General features: G+C 36.1%; 1 long non-coding RNA gene across 1 annotated transcript in view; it reads left to right on the forward strand.

Annotated features, from left to right (window-relative positions):
* The first annotated feature begins 425 nt into the window (after positions 1–425).
* LOC134761262 (uncharacterized) overlaps positions 426–24,193 on the forward strand; it is a 59,549-nt gene continuing 35,781 nt past the window's right edge. Inside the window, exon 1 of the long non-coding RNA XR_010139650.1 lies at positions 426–23,176. This is a non-coding gene — a long non-coding RNA (uncharacterized LOC134761262). The remainder of the gene's footprint in view (positions 23,177–24,193) is intronic.

Raw genomic sequence — 24,193 nt, forward strand, 5'->3', positions numbered from 1 at the left:
GACAAACTTATCACAATGTATTACTACTTATTGATTTAATAAGCTATGTATTTCTAGTGCAATAAAATAATAATTTTTTAATTTACAGAACCAGTAAGGAGGGTAATACATTACTTTCTTACCTTCTCACCAATTCATGCCTCACTCTTCTTAAATTTCCTCAAAGTTTACTCCCTTATGAAGTATTTGATTTTTTTCAAATAACTGATACAGTATTATATTGCTGTCAGTCATTAATATTTATAAAATTTCTACTGTGTCTTAAGCAATGTACTAATCTTTTTACAATATAATTAATTCATCCTCATAATGATCTTTATAAAGTTAAATGTATTCACTCATATTTTATATAGATAACCCAGATATTTATACTTAGGTATATATACTTACTTATTTATATACTTACTTATCTATCTATAAGTATATGTACTTAAGTATATATATACATACATATACCTAGTCACTGAGGGTTTTGAATAAAATTTTTTCTACCTCCAAAGACCACATACTTTCCAAAGTTTTGTATTGTTCCTCAACCATCACATGATTTTTTTTCCATTTGCCAGTACTTTAAAAATATTTTACTGGATGATGTATTTCTGAAATATTTCTAACTTTGTGTCATGTTTTCAATAGTCCTAGGTACTATTTACATTTTGAGGCTCTGTGACTCTGTTCCTGATCATTCTTACAAAAAATGATGCCAAACATAATTTTAACCTTTTTTAAAATATTCAGTATTCATTAACTGCTCTGGAAAAGTATCCTTTCTTCTAGAATGTCTTCTTCAATTCCTAGCTGGAAGTAATTACCAGATCATTCATATGTCATTATCTGTCCCCATCATCTATTATCTAATAGTTAGCATAGTACTTTGCCACCTATTATACTGTTCTTTTCTCACTTTACTGAAATTATATATTTTTCACATTTCTACACCCATGAAATTACAGCATAAGGGAGCTGATGAATAAATATTTGTTGAATAAAACACTGTATTCTATTTGTCAAAATTCTTTTAAGGTAGCTCTATAATTGGCTTTTTTAGAGTGGTTTTGGGTTCAAGGCAAAATTGAGTGGAGTAGAGAGATTTCCCATACAACCTCTGCCTTCACACATAAGCAATCTTCTGTATTGTCAGCATCTCACACCAGTGTGGTGCATTTATTACAACTGATGAACTACTGTGGCACATCATTATCACCCAGAGCCAGTGGTTTACATTAGGACTCGCCCTTGGTGTTGCACATTCTATGGGTTTGTAAAAATTTATAGTGACATGTATCTACCATTATAGTGTTATACAGAATAGTTTCACTGCCCTGAAAACCTATGTTCTGCCTATTCGTTCTCCCTGCCCCCAAACCCTGCCAACCATTGATCTTTCTACTGCCTGCGTAGTTTTACCTTTTTTCAGAATGTCATATCCTTCCAATCTCACAGGATGTAGACTTTTCAAATTGGCTTTTTTTTTTACTTAATAAAATACATTTAAGTTTCCTTCATGTCTTTTTATGATGTGATAGCTAATTTCTTTTTAGCATTGAAAAATATTCCGTTATCTGGATATACCAGTTTATTCATTCACGCACCTCCTGATGGATATCTCGGTGGCTTCTAAGTTTTGGCAATTCTGAATAAAGCTGCTATAAATGTCCCTGTGCAAGTTCTTGTGTAGATAAAAGTTTTCAATTTCTTTGAATAAATACTGAAGAGCATGATTGGATCATATGGTAAGAGCATGTTTACTTTTGTCAGAAAATGCCAAGCTGTATTCCAAAGTAGCTGTACCATTTTGCATTCCCACTAGCAATAAATGAGAATTCCTATGCTCTACATCCTCACCAGCATTTGGCATACTCAGTGTCCTGGATTTGGCCATTCCAATAGTTGTATATTAGTATCTCATTGTCATTTTCATTTGCGTTTTTCTGATGATATGTGATGTGATATCTTTTTTATGTTTATTGCCATCTGTATATCTTATTTGATGAGATATCTGTTTAGCTTTTTTGCCCATTTTTTCCTTGGGTTGCTTGTTTTTTCTTATTTTTGAGTTTCAAATATTCTTTGTGGTTTTTTTGTATAACAGTACTCTGTAATTCCTTTATAAAGAGTTTCTTCCAGTATGTGTCTTGTATTTTCATTCTCTTGACAATGTCTTTTGTAGAGCAATTTTTACTTTTAATGAAGTTCAGCTTATCCATTCATTCTTGGATTGTGCCTTTAGTGTTTTATCTATAAAGTAATTACCAAGTCCTAGGTCATCTAGATTTTCTTTGTTACAAGTTTTAGGGTTTTACACTTTACATTTGGACCTGTGACCCATTTTGAGTTATTTTTTTGAGAAGAGTATAAGGTCTGTGTTGGGATTGATTTTTTCAATGTGATATCCAGTTATCCCAACATCATCTGTTGAAAAGACAATTGTTTTTTCTTCATTGTATTGCCTTTGCTTCCTTGCCAGAGATCAGTTGACAAAATGTATATCTGTCTACTTCTGGGCTTTCTATTCTGTTACATTGATCTAATTTTTTAATTATTTGATAATATAATTTGAGATAGTTTTTTGTACATCCTCCAAGCTAACTTTATAAATTCAACTTAGCCATGCAATTGAGTGTCAATAACCCATGAAGTCTTCACAAAAGACAGCACCAACTCAATGGAATTAAGTCATGTTCTTCTTTCACTCTCCATGATTTATTGTAAATGATTCTTGCTCTTGTTGCTCAACACATCCTGAGTGACTTTTCATTTGTCCCTAATTTAATGTAAAAACTACTACACACAAAAATGAAATATAATTCTTTGTCAACTTACTTTCCTCACCAAATGTGGTATGCTTTATGTTGGATTTTACCTGTTTGACCTCAGTAATCTCATAGAGGGCTTTCATTAAAAAAAAAAATTCTTCTATTTCGTATACCTCATGTTATATAGCATTACAGAAACTCCATTATATAATGTACTTTTTTTCATCCAGTATTCCTTTCCACCCTCCTCTCCATGAGATAATAAAATATTAAGAGACTGCTTTGTCAGCTCCTTTGACCTTATTCTTAAACAATAGATCTAAGATAAAACTGTAAGATGTTTATAACATGTTAAAAATAATTGACTCACAATTTAGTCAGGCAAAAATGTTATTGAGCACCACATACTGTGTTTTATGACATGTGTGCAAAGGTTATTAGTTGAATTCTATCACTGAGCAAATGGAAATTATTGTCTAATCTTCTCCAGACCATCTATTGATACCATCTTGAAATTTAACTATCAGGAATAAAACAACAAAGCCCAGGCTGTGTCTAATTGCATACATCTAGCAGTGTGTTTGACAGTTTATTTCATTGACTAAACTGAAAAGTCGATTTATCCAAAAATATTAAAGCATTAGAATGTATTTTATATAAACATAAACCTAATTACAATAAACACAATATACTTACAAATATCATACTACAAACCATCATAAAGTCAAAAATAATTCCAAAACATTTTAGGTAAGATTGTGACATGTTTTCACAAGCACATGATTATTAAAAACTCACAACTATAGACTGACTCGTCTACGTGTGTAGGCAGCCCGTCCTGTGTAATGTGATAGAAGTTATCGATGGAACAGTTAAATCTAAGAAACACTGTGAAAATAGTAACAAAAATCCAAGCTTTAAAAACAATTTTAACTTTTGTTTTAGGTTTGTGGGTACACGTGAAGGTTTGTTACATAGGTAAACACGTGTCACGGGGTTTGATGTACATGTCATTTCATCACTCAGATATTAATCCCAGTACCCAAGAGTTATCTTTTCTACTCTTCTCCATCCTCCCACCCCAACTTCCCTCAAGTAGATCCCAGCATCTATATTTTCTTCTTTGTGTTCTTTAGGTCCTGAATATCTTTGTTAATTTTCTTCCTTGATGATCTGTCTAATACTGTCAGTGTAATGCTGAAATCTCCCACTATTATTGTGTAGGAGTCTATGTCTCTTTGTAGGTCTCTAAGAACTTGCTTTATGAACCTGGATGCTCCTGGGTTGGGTGCATGTATATTTAGGATAGTTAGTTCTTTTTGTTTAATTGAACCCTTTACCATTATGTATTGTCCTTCTTAATGTTTTTTGATCTTTGCTGGTTTGAAATCTGTTTTGTCTGAAATTAGGATTCCAACCCTGCTTTTTTCTGTTTTCCATTTGAGTGGCAGATTTTCCCCCATCCCTTTATTTTGAGTCTATGGGTGTCATTACATGTGAGATGGGTTTCTTGAAGACAGCATGCCATTGGGTCTTGTTTTTTTATACAGCTTGCCACTCTGTGCCTTTTAAGTGGAGCATTTAGCCTGTTTACATTCAAGGTTACTATTGATATGTATGGATTTGATCCTGTCATTGTGCTGTTAGCTGGTTATTATGTTGACTTGTTTGTACGGTTGCTTTACAGTGACAGGGGTCTGTGTGTTTAAGTGTGTTTTTGTATTAGCTGGTAGTGGTCTTTCTTTTCTATATTTAGTGCTTCTTTCAAGACCCCTTGTAAGGCATGTTTGGTGGTAATGAATTCTCTCAACATTTGCTTATCTGAAAAGGATCTTATTTCTTCCTCACTTAGGAAGCTTAGTTTGGCTGGATATGAAATTATTGGTTGAAGATTATTTTCTTTAAGAATGTTGAATATAGACCCTCAATCTCTTCTGGCTTATAGGGTTTCAGCTGAGAGATCTGCTGTTAGCTTGATGGAGTTCACTTTATAGGTGACCAGCCCGTTCTCTCTATCTGCCTTTAACATTCTTTCTTTCATTTAGACCTTGGAAAATCTGATGAATATGAGTCTTGGGGAATATCTTCTTGTGTAGAATCTTGCAGGAGTTTTCTATACTTCCTGAATTTGACTGTAGGCCTCTCTAGCAAGATTGGGAAAGTTTTCATGGATGATATTCTGAAATACGTTTTTCAACTTGTATGCTTTCTCACCTTCTCTGTCAGGGATGCCAGTGATTCATAGATTTGGCCTCTTTACATAGGCCCATATTTCTTTTGTTCTTTCCTTTTTATTCTTTTTTCTTTTTCTTTCTTTTCTTTATTTTTGTCTGTCTTATTTCAGAGAACCAGACTTCAAGTTCTGAGATTCTTTCCTCAGCTTGGTTTATTCTGCTGTTAATATTTGTGACTGCAATGTGAAATTCTTAATTGTGTTACTCAGCTCTGTCAGACTCATTAGGTTGTTTTTTATAATGGCTATTCTGTCCTTCAGCTCCTGTATTGCTTTATTGTGATTCTTATTTTCCTTGGATCATGTTTTGCTATCCTCCTGAATCTCAGTGATCTTTGTTCCTATCCATATTCTGAATTCTATTTCTGTCATTCCAGCCAGTTTGACCTTGTCAAGAACTCTTGTTGGAGAACTGGTGCAGTCGCTGGCAGCACATACAGCACCCTGGCCATTTGAGTTACTGGAGTCCTTGTATTGGTTCTTTCTCATCTCTGCATGTAGATGATCCTTTAATTTCAGTGTAGATTGGGTTCAGTCAGTAGAATTCTTTTCTGGATGTTTTAACTGGGCTAAGGCTTTGTGTAGGGTCTTGATTTGAAGCTGGCTTCTTGTCTCTAGTTTCAGGGAAGGGTGTGTTAATGAGGTATTTTTGTTGTTGAAGTTTGGTTGTGATCTGGCAAGTGACACTTAGGCTTGTTGGTCAGTTGGTAGACTCTTGCTTGGTTGTGTGTCTCCCCTATATATCGTCACAGTTGCAGCAGTGTTCTCTCTCAATGCTCTGAAAATGTGGGTTCCTCTCCTCCTTGAGTGCTGGTTGTAGAACATGATTTGGCACTCCTGGGCTGCTCACAGTAGCTCTGGTGTGATCTCAGTATTTATGTTCCTTCCCCAGCTTAGACGCAGCCGAGGAAGAGATCTAGGTGGTGGTTGTGGCCAAGGGTCGTTTGCTTGTCTCCTGAGGACTCCACCTCAGAGAGAAGCAGATCTGCAATCACTCAGTAAAATCAGCCCAGGATGGAGGATCTCTGCTGTGGGGCCAAGCCAGGGGTTCCCTCTCTTGTGACAAGCGGTGGGGTGTGCATTGGACCCATGGAGACAAACTGGCCTCCTGCCCTGAGTCAACTGCAGTTTGTTGGAGGTGTGGGTGAGGCATTTAGGGTTTTTGCTCCTTTGTTAGTCCAAGGGTGGCATGACAAGGGCAGTTCCCCTGGAGAGCCAGTGACAGAGAGGCTTTCAGTTACCCCTGGATGCTCGGTCCAAGGAGTTGCTGAGTTGCTACTGGCCATGTAGCTCTGACCAGGGGTGGCTGGAGACCCAGGCCTGGAGGACCTGCCTGGTGAGGAGTTATGGGAAAGGGCACCCCTGTAACAGTCTGGCCACTTTCCTGTAGGGCTGTTGCAGTATGCTTGGGGCCTGTTTTAGTCCCTAGTTGCCTCAGATTTTCCAGTACTTGGAGGTATCACCAGTGAAGGCTGCAAAACAGCAAAGATGACAGCCTGTTCCTCCTTCTGGAAGCTTTGCCCCAGGGAAGTAAGAGCCCGTTGCTGGCCTAAAGGCACCTATAGGAAGTGTCTGCAGACTTCAGTTGGGAGGTCCTGTCCAGTGAGGAAAAACAGGATTAGAGACCCGCTTAAAGAAGCAGTCTGGCCACATTTTGATATGGCAGCTGTGCTGTTCTGGGGGTCCACTTCAGCCCCCTGTTGCCTCAGACACTCCAAAGCCCAAAGGTTGGAACAACTAAGTCACCCAAACAGCAAAGATGGTGGCCTACTCCTTCCTCTGGGAACTTCATCTCAGGGATGTTGCAAATCTCTGTCAGCAGAACACCAGGGACGTTGGAAGCCCCAGTTGAGTGGTCCTGCCGAGTGAGGAGGAGTGGGATGAGGGACCCGCTTAAAGTAGCAGTCAGCCTACATTTTGGCAAAGCAGCTCGGCTATGCTGAGGGATCCCTTCTGTCCCCATTGGCTGGAACTCTTCAAAGCCCAAAGGCTGAATCGGCTAAGTCATCCAGACAGCAAAGATGGCAGCCAACTCCTTCCTCTGGGAGTGCCATGCCAGGTGGAATTTCAAATTTCTGTTGGCTGGAGAACATAGGCAGGGGTGGTTGGAGGCCCAGTTGGGAGGTTCTGACCAGTGAAGAGGTATGGGATTGTGCACCTGCTTGGATAAGCTGTCTGGCCATGATTTGGTAGAGCTGCTGTGCTGTGCTGGGGGATCGCTTCTGCCCCCGGTTGGTTCAGACTCTCCAGATCCCAAAGTCCAGAATGGCTAAACTGCCCAAGCAGCACAGATGATGGCCTTCCCCTCACCCTGGGAGCTCCTTCTTAGGGACGTGCAATGCTGCTACTAGGGGCTGGCTGGAATTCCAAATCAATGGGTCTTATCTTGTGAGGTACCATGAAAGTGGGGCCTGCAGGCTGTTGCTACTCTGCCAAGACTCCATGTAGCTCTGTCTGTCAGACTGAAGGCCCCAGTGGAGTGGTTCGCAAGGAGATTTCCTGACCTGAGGGTTGCAAAGATCCATGGGAGAAGCATAGTTTCCTGGGGTCACTCATTCACTCATCAATTCCCTGGATGAGGGAGCTTCCTTTGGCTCCATCTCCACGCTGCTCCCAGGTGAGCTCTTGTACTGCCTTGTTTTTCTTCATTCTCTGTGGGGGTCAAATTGTTTTCTTGATTAGTCCCAATGTGACTACCTGAATGTTTCGGTTGAAGGTGTTGTCTTTACTCGTCCCTTCCATTTCTTTCTGTGAGAGCTAGATATCCATCTCAGCCACTCCCCACCAAAAAAAAAAAAAAAAAGAATTCTAAATTTTTTCTACCCAAGGTTTTCATGATTTATTGGATTATCCACCTAGAATTTCTGAGATTTCTTCCAATGCCATCAAGTGTAAGTGTGCCCTGTAGTTACACACAAGTTTTATTTCATGAAGAAGACACCTCAAGTGTCTCCTGGCATCTGTTCTTGAAGCAGACACTTCCTGGCTGTGAGACTGCATATTAGCAGTTGCCCCTAAGGACTGGCTGCAGATGTCATCACTCCCATTGGGTCTCCTTGGCATTGGCTCTCAGTGTATTCCAGAGCCTGTTCCTCCTAGCAGGAACAACTCTCAGAAGTCCCATTTGGTATGGCTCAGAGACGGGCCCAGTGTCTTGTCTACTGCCACTCTTAGACACCATGAGCAATTCTCTCTTTACTCTTGATGTGGTCTCTGTAGGACAGTTCTAAGCATTAGTTCTTCCACAAATTTTCCAAAATCTTTTCACTTCACTCAGAGTTAAATCCAACTCTGTAATAGTGTCTGGAAGGCAACATCAAACATCAGTACCTTCTCCTGTCCCTACCTGTTACCTGACACTTGCCACCTTGGTCTTCAGGCAAAGGATGTGCCATCCTCAAAACCATTGTACTAGTTGTTTCTTTCATCTTTTTTGGAGCTTAAGATTATTGCGATATTTTTGATATTGTTTCTAAGGCACAATGATTATGAGAAAAAAATAGCAGGAATAAAACAGTAAATTAAAATTCAGTATGATACAATTTAGGATTTTTTTTTGGTGTATGGGGTGAGGTGAAAGTACATAGAAAATACAATCTAATAGGCAGGAGGCTATTCTTCCAAAAAGAAGTGCTGTTTAAGCTGAGGCCTGGAAGGTAAGGAGTGGGCCAGGCAAATTTAAAAGGGAAAAATATCTTGGTATAGGAAGAAGGTACTCCCTGCCCAGACACAAGGGAAAATCTGGTATACTCTGAGAGAGACACATGGTTGCAGCTATCATAGACCCTAAAGCTTATGGGCTTTATCTTGAAGAGTGAGGATCCACATATATTCACAAAGATTATTGCACGACTACGATTTTTCCTTCCAAATGCATGTCATTTCATGAATTTGAGTCTGATAAGCAAATTTAATTTTCAGAATATATAATCAAGGTCATTAATGAAATTTATTAAAGTACACCATTCAGAAAATGAAAATGGAAATTATATATATAAATAATTGAAGACTTGTTCCCTAAAAGATAAAAAAAACCTACTACAGAAAATAAGATTGATAAAACATTTAATAAAATAGACAAAGAATCTTCTTTTGAGGTGTAAATATGAACTTTTTCTCACTCCTGCTATCTAAGAGCAATGTCTGCCAGAGATGGGGGTTGTATTCCCTTTCTATTACTGCTGTAATAAATTACCACAAACATAGTGGCTTCAAATAGCACAAATGTATTGTCTTATAGCTCTGTAGGTCAGAAGTCTGACACCAATCATACTCCAAGGGAGAATCCATTTCTTGCCTTTTCCAGCATTGTGTGCCTCCTGTTCCTATTTCTATATCCTCAAAGCCAGCAAAGACAGATCGAGTCTTTCCTCATTGCAACCCTCCAACCTCCACTTCAGCCTTGCTCTTCCACTATTGAGAGACATTATGAATACATTATTCCTGTCCAGATGATCTAGCATAATCTCCCCATTTTAAGGTGAGCTGATTAGCAACCTTTATTTCATGTAAAACCTTAATTACCCTTTGCCCTGTGAACTGACATATTCATAGTTTCCAGGCATATGTAGATTATCATCCTTGGGAAGGGGAGTAATTTTCCTCTTTCCCTCCTGTAAGGTAGAGTGTTTGTATGTGTCTTTTTTTTTGTCTTTATTAAAACATCTAGAGTTTTGTATATTTGTTTAGTCTGTTACCTATCCTGGTAGTAAACAGGTCTAAACAAATTCAAGAACCTGATCATATCCTATACTTTGCTTTTCATTCGACTTACAGACTAGATTAAAAACAGGAAATGAACCATTGATGAGTCATTTTCTACCTGACTTTTTAATATGTCCATGATGTTATTGCATAGAGAATAATTATAAAACCTCCTTTTGCCATCCATTGTCTATGCCTCAATATTAATGTTGTATTATCAAGATGCAATATATGTATTTTCTTATTGAAATGCTCCTGTTTGATAAAGTAGGTAGTCAAAGTTTTAAGAGTACTTATTTTCCTCAAAGGACAAAATAAGTCGTTTTATGTAGAAGGAAACATGTTTTCCAGGTATATGTATTTATTAATTTACTTATATAATAATAACCTAAAGTTTGATAAAAATATTTGGTCTTTATGCTTATTCTTTAAGCCTCTTGAGGAATGTGTTGGAATGTGCTAATCTAATTTGGATGAGCTGGATTCTTCATTCACAGAATCCCCTTCACTCTATGTTCCTGGGATAGAATTGGACAGAAGAACTTGTGGAAGATTTGGAGGTGGAAGCACAAGAAAACCTTTTTGATTCTAAGAGCTCATTCCTCATGATTGTGGGAAATAGGTGGGATGTGTTGTCAGGAGGTTTCTCATAGTTGTGTTGGTTGTGAATGTTGAGAATTTGTTACAGTCCCCCAGGTACCTCTTATACTTTTTAACTCAAATAGTCCAGGTCTTGGCTTTAATCTAAGAATACAGATATTGGTGATTCAAAGCTCAGCATAAGCAGGGTGGGAAAAAGAAATCAGTCAGTCTAGTTTTGCCATGTATTATTCTCCAACAATTATTCTGAATGTTGTCATGAGTCCTTATACTTTTCTATTGATTGTTTTTGAAATTGGAGCACCCTAAAGGAAATTTTTCTACATGTATTTGAGGCTCTATTTTGTTGTTGTTGTTGCTGTTGTTTTGTTTTTTAGTCTGAGTACATCTGTGTGCTTTGTACTTTTAAGCGTTTTCCATTTTTTTATTTTCAAATTTCTTTGAGAATTATCTTTTTTCCGAATTTTTAAAATTTTATTTAAAAATATCTTATTTCACATCTAGGCATTTAAGGGAACAAGGATTACTTTATGTGCCCTGACTTCCGTCTTTCTAAAGTTTAGTTTCAATATTTATTGACAAAACACACTTTTATTTAAAGGTGATTATGAGATTAAGTAATTTTTATATATGAAGGGGCCCGGAACCTGCTAGAACTCAATTAAAATTATGATGACCTGGGCAAAGAGTTAAGTTTTCTTATTTACATTGGCTATATTTATATGCAAAATATTATAGTATACATATAAAAGGAAAAATGTAAATCTGTGAGTTTCTTTTACTTTTAGATACTTGTGATAAGCATCTATTTATTATTCCCACCTCATTCTTACTGATTTTAAGAATTTAAAACTGGTTGAATTCCATGTGGAATATTCTGGGATTTCTAAATTCAACTGTATAAGCAGCACCTCAAAAGACAGAAAAATTGTAATCAATATTCTTTGTTATTGTGTTATTTAATACCAGTAAAACATCACTATATTGATCATTTGGATCTGGATCTCCATCATAGATTGATCATTTCTACAGTTGATTAGCTATAAAGTTTTATTTAGACATAAAGATAAAATACAATACTACATTCTATACCACGCTCAAATATTGCCATATGTTATGAATACATAGGTGTGTACAACTCAATGTCAGGTTTATTGTTAGATATTTTAAGCACTATAGATACCAAAAATACAACTGCAGACCTACTGAATTTAGCTGTCATTATATCAACCTAACTGTATATTAATGTTAATGGCAACAAATCAGTATAGACTTTAATAGATTGTAGAGAAACATAAACCTCCCTTAATGTTTCCAAAAGATGGTGTGTCCATGTGTACCACAATAAGACTTGAAAATAGTTGTGACAGTTCTCTCCCTTTTCTCCCTTTCTTCTTTGTTTCATCTCTGCCATTTTTGTTTTTGGGGAAGTAATGGAAATGTTCCAGAAGTTTCTATGCTGAATTCCCCTGTTTCATTAGATGCAAATAGGCCAAATACTCCTGCCATTACCAATAAATCAAATGGAACAACAGTGATTGGCTTAACCTTATGTTAAGCATGTTTTATCTATGGACCAAGGGCAATGGTTGCCTTCCCTGTCTTATATGGTGACAAGTTGGACACTCAAGAAAGAACACCAGCAAGGGAGACAAGGCTATGTATGTAGACAACAACTGACAGTGTAGGATGCACATTTTCTAATATGTGTCTTTGCATCACCAATATCTAAAATTATGCATAAGTGAATTGCTTATTAAATTCGTCCTGCCTAAATAGTAAAAACTCATTTTCAGTCTGTTCTGCCACCTCTCTGTTACAATAGAATATAATACACTGTCCATTTCTAAGATATTTAGTGAAGAGCATTCAATAAATACCAAAGGTGAACTAAACAACAAGGAAGTCATTTCACAAAGGTGCAACACTCTTTGCCTAATATAGAAATATCTTCCTGGGTTCACTCAGTTAAAAAAAAAAGGGACAATCTGAAAGAGGAAGGGAGTTTCAGGTCAAGAAGGAGGTGAAGGTTTGTAAAAGGTGTACAGTATATGCCAAGCAATATGTTAGGCTCTTGAAGAATGCTCAAGAAATAAAATGTCCATTTCTTTCCAATCTCTCTAGTTATTTGAGCTTTTTTTGTAGTTTGGTCATGAATGCCAAAGCAATTTATAAGCCAAAAAAGAGACCCTGTAGTAAATTATAGGACAGAGAAGACAATGTCTTCTGTATATATCTTAATTGATTTTAATAATTAACAGAATAGGTTTCTTCCTTTTCACTCAAAATTCATGAGTTGTCTAGGAAACCAAATATAAAAGAATACCTATTTCACACAAACTTTCTTCTTATGGCTCTTTGTTCTGCTTTTCTAACACCTACTTTAACATTCTGATCTGATATTATTGACAAAACATTGTGAAGGGACTTAAAAGCAGGTATATTTTGCTGGCTTTAGATCAGCATAATGAGAAGCTAGAATCTTGTAGACATAAGCTCTCTGTAATGCTTACAGAAGCAGGTGCCTATGTGTGTTTATTATTTGTTTTGCTTTATTTTGTGCTTTTGTATTTGAAGGAGTAAGAAACAATTTAAAAATTATAGGTCTTAGAGTTACACGCACCTGGCTTTAAATTCTGTTTCTATGAAAAGCAATTAACTTATCTGTTGCCCAATTTCTTCATTTACAAGTATCTAATTAGTTTTATAAATCACAAAAATGTGTATTTCCTGAGACAGTATATGCTTAACAAATGATAGTTATTTATATTTTATTAACTATAGTTCATTGATGGGATATCTAACAATTACTTCAATCTGAAGCATATTATTCAAGACTTATTTTAGATCTTTAGGATTTAGGATAGCTACTTAGTTCATGCAGATTTTTCAGCTAATATTATTGGCCATTCCAACTTAACTAATTTTTATTTAAAAAATATTTTGCATGGCCAGAATACAGAATGGCTATGCCTATGTCCATAGTATTTGCTTAAAGGTAAGCTTTGATTATAGAATGCCAATTAAAAGTAGAATTAACCTGGCACTTTCACCATATATTACTCAAGGAAAAAGAATGGACAAAACAGCCTGTACATTATCAAAATATTTTCTCTAATCAGTTATAATTAACATGAAGTAATAGGATTTTTCTAGCTTTCTAGCTTTTCGAGATGAATTAATTTTGAGATTGCCCATCCTACTAACTTCTGACTTGGAGGAGTGAATTCACCAATTAGGTTCACAGCAGATGAATTAGCTGGTAATTTAGAAAGTTAATCATCATTCAATGGTACTTATTAAGTGTCTTCATGCTCATGAAACTGGTGTTAGAAGATTGGTGTTAGAAGATTGGTGTTAGAAGATTGAAGAAATGTTTCTTCAAGCGAGAATTGAAATCTTGCTTGAAGAAACATTTAAGTGGTTTTGACATCCCAGCTCCAACCTAAAAATATATACCCTTGGTGCTGCTCAAGCCCTTTTATCACTATTTAAGAACAGGTGTTAAATACAATGCATGCAAAAATGTGTAAGAAACATATTACGTGTGTGGAGTCTTCATAGTTTTCCTCAGAGACTGATTAAAGTATATTTCACATTAAATATTCTGAAATAATTTTCAGCACTCTGAAATTATTTCAGAATAATATTGCTACAACCTGCAATCTTTATTTTTTTTCCTTCTTTCTCTGAAGACTTTTTCATGTTCTGTCTCAGTTCACAGATAAAAATCAATTTTGTGATTTCTTTCTCGTAGCTAGTGGAAATTTGTTCAAATCACAAAGTTACTACACGATTTGCCCAATTCAGCAGAAATATACCTGCCTTGGTTCACTCAGTTCAAGAGAAGCCCAATTTGAAATAGCAAGGAAGTTTTAGATCAGGAATGAAGTGAATAAACAAAGTTTGTAAAGTACTCAAAGAAATTGTGACCAGCTAAAGCCAACCGGTTAGACTTTTACTTTTAATGTCTATGCTTCCCTAAATGTTTATATAATATTTACTACAAATGGGAAAATAAAATAGTCTTGTATATGTGTGTGTGGTCACACATGCATAAGCACCTGAAAACATATTCAGAATTGCCTTTGAAGTAATATATTTACATTTTTATGTTCAGAGGACTGCAGAGGGTAGTAAGCATTGCTTGGCAAGCTGCAAAAACCTTCATGGATTTCTGCAAGCTGAATTTTTTTCTTTTCTTTACTTTTCTGTATTTGTGAGAGCTAATAAACAATGATTCACCTCTACACTTTGCCATCCTTGAACCGTTTGGAAATTACAGATGTATTCTTTAGTTTAGATACCAGGCATAGAAATTTCTCTTATACATAGGCAATTCTAGCAAAAGGTTAACCAAAACAGGTTTTATTGGTAAAACTCTAGTCACTTTCAGCAAATGTTTTTTTTTTTTTTATTGTTGTTGTTGTTGTTGTTTTTAATCAAACCTCTCTTATACATGGTGCAGAGCAAGCTTGCCCGCTTTATTCTGGCCTTCGTGTAACTACAGAAAAGCAGTCTCAGCTCCACCTTTAACATTACATCTCCTCTTTAACAAAATATGCAATTACAATGATATTTGCTCCTTAAGGCCATTCCATAGAGGAATTTTAGAACCAACAACTTCAGAGACATAATTTCCAGATCAGCTTGCTGCAATACTGTGAGCAGAAACTTTTGTGAGACTTGCAATCACCTAATTACCTCCTGCAAAGTGAGAAGAGCAGAAGTAGAGGCAGGCAAGGTGAGAAGACATTTGGAGCATCTTTACAGCCAACAGAGCCTGCATTTCCAGAAACACCGATTAGTGCAAATGGTCAAGATAAAATAGCTCTCAATTTTATGCCAAGAAGTCCACTACTACACTTTTTAAAATGTTTTAAACTATTTTTTGTAGTTAATACATCCTCTTATTATTTTCTAAAAATGCTAGTAGAGGCAAGCTGGATCTTTATATAGAGAAGAAAAACCTTCTTTACTGAATTCTATTTCAATGTTTTTTAAAAGTGCTCTCCCTGCACGTTTCACTCTGGGAGGAAGAAACAATTTTGTGATGATTTGGGTAAATAACTTCTTGCTTCTAATACTTGCCAGAATCTTATCAGACAAATATAAACACTCAACATATAATTCATTGTCATTTCAACAATCAAGGTTTAAGAAAGGATTACATTTATAATTCATCCTTTGTGAAGTGTATATTTACATCCTCATACAATTTGTAGGTTGAAGCCTTAACCCCCAAAGAGATAGTGTTAAGAGGTGGGGTTTTGAGAGATAATTAGGTTTAGATGAGATCCTGAGGGTGAAGCCGCATGGTGGGATTAGTGCCTTATAAAAAGAGGAGAAAGAGACTTGCTTTCACTCTCTCCACCACGTAAGGACTCAACTAGAAGGCAGCGGGCTGGTCTGTAAACCAGGAAACGGGTCCTTATCAGAATCTGACCATGCTACCCTGGAGGGCAGGAATTCCAGTCTCCAAGGACAATGAGAAAGAAAGGTTTTTTAAGCCACCTGGTTTATGGTATTCTGTTACAGAAGCCGAAACTGATGAAGACATCATCTTTCCTTTAGGAAGACAGGAAACATTTTTATTATAGTAATATTTTTAATTAGCTCATTTTCCTTTTTTTTTTTTTTTGAGACGGAGTTTTGCTCTTGTTTTCCAGGCTGGAGTGCAGTGGCACAATCTCAGCTTATTGCAGCCTCCACCTCCCAGGTTCAAGGGATTCTCCTGCCTCAGCCTCCCGAGTAACTGGGATTGCAGGCACCTGCCACCACGCCCAGATAATCTTTTGTATTTTTAGTAGAGACGGGGTTTTACCATGTTGGCCAGCTGGCCTTGAATGCCTGACGTCAGGCGATCCACCAGCCTCAGCCTCCCAAAGTGCTGGGATTACAGGCGTGAGCCACTGCACCCAGCTTAGCTCATTTTCAAAGTTATTCTTAGTGAATTTAGTCAAATGGACAATGTCTTGGGGAGAAATAATGTGATTTAGGTAGAAAGGTCGTGTCTCTGTTAGATGATACTGAAGAACCCAGGGTTACACATGTGTGCAGTTGGTCAACAACCATTGTTTACTACCATTAAAAGCCTTAGGCTGCCTTTTTGTAAAAGCCTTTTCTTTTTCGTGGTTGACCTGGACTTTCACATTAACCTGATTTTGTCAGTATATAAACACCCAGCAAGGAAAAAGATAAAGGGAAGTTTGAATCCATGTTGTGATTTACCTTTAGCCCAGACCATAGGGATACCCTTGGGCCCTGCACTCTCTCTGTCCACACATTTGTTGGAGAATTAGACTGGAACATAAAATTGCTTCGGTTTGATTTGCCATGGCTCAACTTTGGCCCTACTCCCCTCTGGGGATACAGACATGGAGTTTTTACCACTTACGCTCTTTTTGACAGCCCATGGTAAACTGGACATTTTAGTAATAATCCACCTCTAAGCAATTCAGAGATAACTTTTAAAATATTGTTGTCTATGTAAAGAAAGACACTGTTTTATTTTGCAGCTTCTAAAGTTTTATGACATTGATTTCATAACATTCTGGAACCTACGTCAATTTTTCTATTTTCTCCAGGAAAAGAACTTATCCACATAAACCCCAAAGCTGTAGTATGTCTAATTGTATAATTAACACAAAGTTTCACAATAATTGAAAGTATAAGTTGCTTCATACAATTTAAAACATTAAGTATTTCCATAACTCCACTTCACCACTACCTCACTCTGCCTAAAAGATTAGGCAATGTTTATTACTCCTGCCTGGGAGTGAAATATATGTTCAAGTTTCAAAGGATTTTCTAAAAGAAAAATTTACAGTTTTTGCTTGGGGTATGACTATTCTAAAATATTGTGAGGATATTTTAAAGATAAATTTACATCTGTATTATTTCCTGTGAGCAAGTGAAAAGAAAATGCCTGATGGGCCTTTTTCTTTTTCTTACTGTCAGAGAAAAATCAGAAATTCTATTGGAAAGAAGTGCAAATTAGTATGCAAATGCAAACATGACTATTACATTTCTCTAGAGATTCATGAATTGGCCAAAAACAAAAATTCCAAATTATAGGTAGTTCAGGGATAACTCATGATGCTTGGAACATTTCCCTGTCTTTATAAACTCAGAGTATCTAAACTCTTTACAAAATAAACTTGATTTATCTCCTTTCTTTCTTTTTTCATGTATTTCCGTCTTTCACCCAATGAATAAACCACAATTTTTTGATAATTGGTAAAAAGTGAATGTTCCGAGGCATAAAGGACACTTAAGTGCTGGGAGGAGAGTACAGAAGGATCTGGGGTGAAACCTTCCTCAAGAACCTTCACCTGATAGTTGATGGTTGCCAAGACTATTGTTTGGAAACCAGATAAAGCCTATATGAAAGGATCAATATAGAAATATGTAATTTTGCTCAGCATACAGAGTAGATTGACTGAACCAAAATGTATTTATTAAGTAACTACCAGATTATCAATGTGCATTGCACATTCAGAATGCAGATAAGATACAATCCATGCAGATAAGATACAGTCCATGCAAATAAGATACAATCCTTGCTATCTCTGGAAACTACAATATAACAAGTATGTTTATTCTTATTCTTCTCTTCAATATTCTGGTTGTGACTCCATTAGTAGAGAACATTTTTAAAGGCATGAAAGACCCTTGGCACTCCCACCTAGAAATTACTCCAGTTTTATTTTTTCTACTTATTTTTTCTTCTCTTTTTTTCCCATTAGTTTATTTACTTGATTTTTCATTATTTATCTCGATAATCCTACAGTTTTACTCTATTTTCCCTGAATAATCAGACTAATTTTTATCTTAAAAAATTACTTGCTCTGAGTGATTTGCTCTTTAATGGCTTCTTGACTGCGGGTACCACAAATCTAAGTTCTTGATGATACCTAGGAGATACTACTCTACCCTAGCCAGAAACTCATCAAATTTTTATCTTCTTGTCAAGAAAGCAATGTCAAAGATTTGGAAGCAAAATTAAAATACATAAAATAAGAAGAATATAATAATCTTGGGCAAGTTGCTTCACCTTTCTGGACCTCAGTTTGTACATTGTAAATGAGGAAGAAACGGAAATAGAAGATAATTAAGATAGTAGTTATTTACTGGCTTTCATGTCACCTTTTTATTTTTTGTAATATCCATTTGAAAAGTTATTCTATCCTCAGGTTATTGAACTGTATTAGGAATCTTATGCTGGGCACGATGGTATGTGCCTGTGGTCCTAGCTACTTGGAAGGTTGATGTGAAAGGCAGCTAGATCCAAGGGCTCAATGTCACAGTGAGCTATGATTGCACTACTGCACTCCAGCCTGGATGACAAAGCAACACCAAGACTCCAAAAAAAAAAGAAGAATTCTGATATTATTGTTTAATTGTTCCAGGTAAAAGAATCAGGATTCAAATTTGACTCCAACTTTAGTCTTTATGTCTCCAAAATTTATATTGTTCTATTGTATTTCATTATATAAAATAATTTCACCTGGACTCCTATATACAGTAGAAGAAATAAAAAAAAATCTCTGTTATGACTGTAATGTAGTTAAAGGTCATGTTTAAGAACTTAATCAAATGGAGCTTTGTAAACATTAATTCTGCCATATACTAGCCTTTCAGAGAGAGATCCACTGGTGAGATTTAAGAACATAACTGAATTTGAAGGTGTAAGAAAAGGATGAGCAGGCCCTTCTAAGAGGGCAGAGTGAAATAAAAGATAGAGACAGTGTACCAAAGATGGACTTCAGATTTGTAATTTTGGAAATTATAGAGAATTTTTTTTAAGAAGAGGAACAGCTAATATTTAAATTTTTAAGTTGTTGTAAGTCGTTGTTTTCTCTACCTCTTCCTGAATATTGAATAAACTTGGTTATATGAATTGCTTTGCTTCATTTGGAAGGCATGGGGAATTTCTGTTTTCAATTTCTTGGTTCCCAAGCTGCAGAAGAGATATGCATGGGAGAGTGAGAAGTTCTGTAAAGTAGTAAAGTAGGAAATAGAAGCTCAGAGCCACAGGAGGCAAAAGAATTAAAGCCCAAAAGAATTCTCAGGGATTTGGGAGAAGCGATTTTGTTTTCTACAGAGTGTGAAATTGCATTTGGAACAAGTATTTCTTTAGAATCTCAAGGATCAGAGAGATTCCCAACGCTGATATCTAGGTCTTTCTCCCTCTCTGTGTGTATATGTGCGCATGTATGTATGTATGTTTGTGTGTGTGTACATTCCATATAGAAACACACAAACACACAAATATGTGTTTATTTTGTAAGAACCTAGACACAGGAAGAATACCTACAGACTCAGGGAGGGAAGGAGGTTGCATTTCCCTCATTTCTTTTATGTTGTTGTTATGTAATATATTATTATATACCCTTGCTTCTAAGTTTGATGGCCTTGTTCACGTTTAGGTCATTTTTCTGTCCTGGATCACACATGTCCATGATTAAATATAATAGTACATTCCATAGGAATTTAATTCACCATAAAATTTCCCCAAAAAAGTTTTGGAAATCTGCCAGGAAGTCTTATTTCTACAATGTGGAAAAAGCTTTTCCAACCTATGACCCAGGATTGCTTTGAATGTGGCCCAATACAAATTCGTAAATTTTCTTATAACATTACTGTCTAATGTTTTGCCCAGGCGTGGTGGCTCGCCTGTTATCCCAGCACTTTGGGAGGCCGAGGCAGAAGAATCACTTGAGGTTAGGAGTTCAAGACCAGCCTGGCCACCATGGCTAAAACCTGTCTCTACTAAAAATATAAAAATTAGCCAGGTATGGTGGCACATGCCTGTAATCCCAGCTACTCGGGAGGCTGAGGTAGGAGAATCACTTGAACCCGGGAGGCGGAGGTTGCAGTGATCCGAGATCATGCCATTGCACTCCAGCCTGGGTGACAGAGCAAGACATTGTCTCAAAAAAAAAAAAAAAGAATAAATGAATATGTGAAGATAAAATTACAAGTTTTGATGACTGATGTGGTAGATACTGGAGCGCAAATGTATGCATCTTAAAAAATATGCATGGTTTCTTTGGGGAATCACTCATCATAAATGTATTGAGATTCATAGTGAGTGTATTTACTACTAAATTCCCAGAGTGTCCTGAATTCTGGGAATAACCCTAGTTCCCTGCAAAACAAAACATGTCAAAACAGCAATTTATGTAATGAAGAAACCATATTGTCCTAGAGCACTTAATAAGAACTGCATGGTGGAGGTGACATGATAATATGAATAATTGGAGGCTGACATTCTTTAATCCTCAAATCCTCCCTATTGGCGTTCTTCTCTTAATTACCTATGATTCCTGTTCTCAACTTTGGTTAAAAATATATATATAAAAAAAATCTTTTGTTATGGAAAAATCCTTTAGCTATAATAAATTACAATATGAAATGTAACCATATTAAATTGTACATATAATAAATTGGTCCTTGGAAGTAATAAATTATATAAAATCCTAGCAAATTGAACATATCAGAATCTAAGATCATGCTACATAGGTTGGCATGTTCTTGGAAAGTATGTTTGAAGAGCTACCATCTTTTTATATAGTATAAGATAAAAATGATTAATTATTCTTTAATATGTTAGTTAAATACAGTTATTTATAAGAAACTGGACACAGGAAGAGTGCTTACACATTCGAGGGGAAGGAGGTTGCATTTCTCTCATCTTTTTAGATTATTGATATTATTTTAGAAACTATAATGTCTTTAGTTTTTCTCACTTATATATTTTTATTCCAAATATAGCAGCAAGGTATTCAAAAAGTATTTTAAAAGAATATAAGTAAAAACTAGCAAAATATTAAATGTATAACATGTACTAAGCAATACTTAACATTTGATAAATTATTAACTGAGTGTGGTGTAAGGTAAATGCCCCTGAGAGCAATAACTTGAGCAAACCCTTAGGATGACACTGTATAGCAGATGCACCTGAATGTGTGTTCTGAGCTAGGGAATCCAGGAATGGTCAATCCAGAGACCCATTCCTTCTCTATGAGGAACATCTGAGCCCCCAGCCCGTCTCATGGAACATGGGCTGTACAGGGAATTTAGGTCCTGAGTTTTTGGTTAAATGAAGTTTGCCAGATGGAGGTCATTAAGGGAAGGGCGTTAAGTGGAAATACTATATAAACTGCATGTTCTTTGCAAGTGGTTGCAGATTTTCTGCGCAGCCTGCTGCCACTGGGCTATGTGGTTATGTTGTCCAGCCAGTGACCACAATACTGTGGGAATAGTGGTTATCCTGTCCAGCCCACCGCCACTGCCACTCTTTCCCCCGAAAGTAAGCCTGTAACAAAACCCCATGTCTCATTTGCTGTCTCTGGGTCTCTTTTTCGGCTTCTTAAACCTGGCCCCTTCTCTATTGATGTTAATAGGACTACAACACAACATATGGAAAATAATTTTTTGAGCACCAAGGTGTTTTGGGACACCATCTGTATAATCATAAGGTTGTTAATAAAATCCACATTTTGAAGAAGAGGAAGAAGAGGCTCGGAGAGTTACAAGTAGGCTGGCATTTGGATGTTACACAGTCAGAACCTAAGCTTTGTTAATATTGCCATTATAAGGAAGAAAAAAAGTAATACCTCTTCCTTACCATGCAAGGTCTGTGGCTGACATTGTTATAACAAAAGACAGATTAAAGAGAAAAGCATAAAGAATGCATTTAATCAAAAGTCTTACATGACAACGGAGTCTTCAGAAATAAAGACCAAAGAACCAAGAAAATGTTGTATTTTTATGCTTAGATTTGCTAAAGAATGGACAGCCATTTGGAAATGTTGTTGGACATAAAGGATATGATCTAATGCTAATAAACTAGGGGATCTTAGGCAGACCCGTTTGTTCAGATTCTTCTCCTCTCCTCCTTCCCCCCAGGTATAAGGCAGGTTATCTTTTAGAATGAGGATCTTATAGCCTACTTTCAGGGAAGGTAGGTCAGAGGGTGACCTCCCAAGGTTTTATAGCTTGCTTTGGGACAGAGGAGTTGTAGTTTCTGTGATCTGTTTTGAGGGAAAAATGGGAGAATGAGAAAAGAAAGTGGGAGAAAGTGAGAGGAAACTTGGCTCTGGGGCCCGTCCAATCTCTTTCAGTTCAAAATAGTTAACATGCCAAAGCAACATACTTTGGGTATTATGTTCTGACCTTCAGTACTGTGTAACTGCACAATTAATTAATAACATTTGTCATTTGACACTGGGCAAGTTTTCCACAATCTGTGTCTTGATTATCCTGTCTGTAAAGTAAAAATAGAAACACTCTTACCTCATAAGAAAATTTTGGGGATAAGTTGACTTAATATGTATAAGATACTTAGAATAATGTTTAGCACTTTGAAACTGCTCAGTAGATGCTATTATTATTCTACATTTATAAGGAATAATGCAAATTTATCACATAACTATAACAGCCTTAATTTTCTTCCCTCCCTCCCTCCCTTCCTTCTTTCATTCCTTCCTTTCCTTCCTTCCTTCCTTCCTTCCTCCCTTCTTTCCTTCCTTCCATTTCTTTCAAATATACTAATATCCAAGATACAGTATTAATACTAACTGCAACTTCATTTTACTCAATGTATTGGCATTTTTGTATTTACGTGTTTTAGGGGTTTTTTTTTCTCCACGGAAATTTCATATGGTTATATGTTTGAAGAATCTGCCTTGGAACAGCTTCTTTCCAATAGATTGTTATTACCTGAAATAGTTATTATAATTTTTGCCATTTCACAGATGTAACAAAATGCTTTAATGATGCTAAAAACCACATCCAAGATTATACAGTTAACAAGTGATAAAACTAAGACCGCTGAGACAGATATGAAGATGAGCCTCGAGCCATTCACATTTCTGTAGGTATTGCAGATAAATTTTGTTTGCTGTATTAAATTGTAAATATATTGTATTCCAGGACAATTTCTTATTCTTGTCTACGTCTATTCTATTCTTGATTTTACTTTTAGCTGATTGCAATCCAGGGAGGCAAACCATTATAAGAATTTTAATTGTGTATACTGGGGTGATACTAATTTATTCCTATCTAGAGAGGATTCAGGAGATTTTTCTTTAACACAGTGTGGATCATAAAACGGAATAAACTGTATATTATATATTTATATATGTTATCTATGAGATTTATATCAGTAATATAGGTATCTGATCTATATCAGGTATAGGTATAGATGTAGGTATTTGTGTGTGCACCCAGTATGTGTGTGTGTGTATATATGTATACACACACACGTATACACATATATACGTATATATGTGTATATATACGTATATATGTATATATGTATGTATATGCATATATGTATACATATGTATATACACATATGTATACACATACGTATACACACATGTATACACATACATATACACATACGTATACACATACATATACACATACATATACACATACATATATACATGTATGTGTATGTGTATACATATATATGTATACATATGTATATACATGTATACATAGGTATATACATGTATACATGTGTGTATATATGTATACATATGTATATACATGTATACATATGTGTGTATATATGTGTATATATATACTTATATATACACACACACACATATACACACACACATATATTAATCATGTTAATATTTAAGTCTCAGTCACTTAAATAAGCAGTAAGACAAATACATCACTCTCCTGATAAGAACCCTCCAATAGTTTCCCATCACAGTTACAAGAAATCCAAAGCATTTATCATGGGCTAAAAGTCTACATGATCTGGCCCCTGAATGCCACTACAAATGCATCTCCTATTTTCCGTCCCCTAAATCTCCAGCCATGCTCCTGTCCCTCATGCTGTGGCTTTATTATACCCAGTGCGCTTCTGCCT

This window comes from Pongo abelii, chromosome 3 (genome assembly GCF_028885655.2).
Source record: "Pongo abelii isolate AG06213 chromosome 3, NHGRI_mPonAbe1-v2.0_pri, whole genome shotgun sequence".
Classification (NCBI taxonomy): Eukaryota; Metazoa; Chordata; class Mammalia; order Primates; family Hominidae; genus Pongo; species Pongo abelii.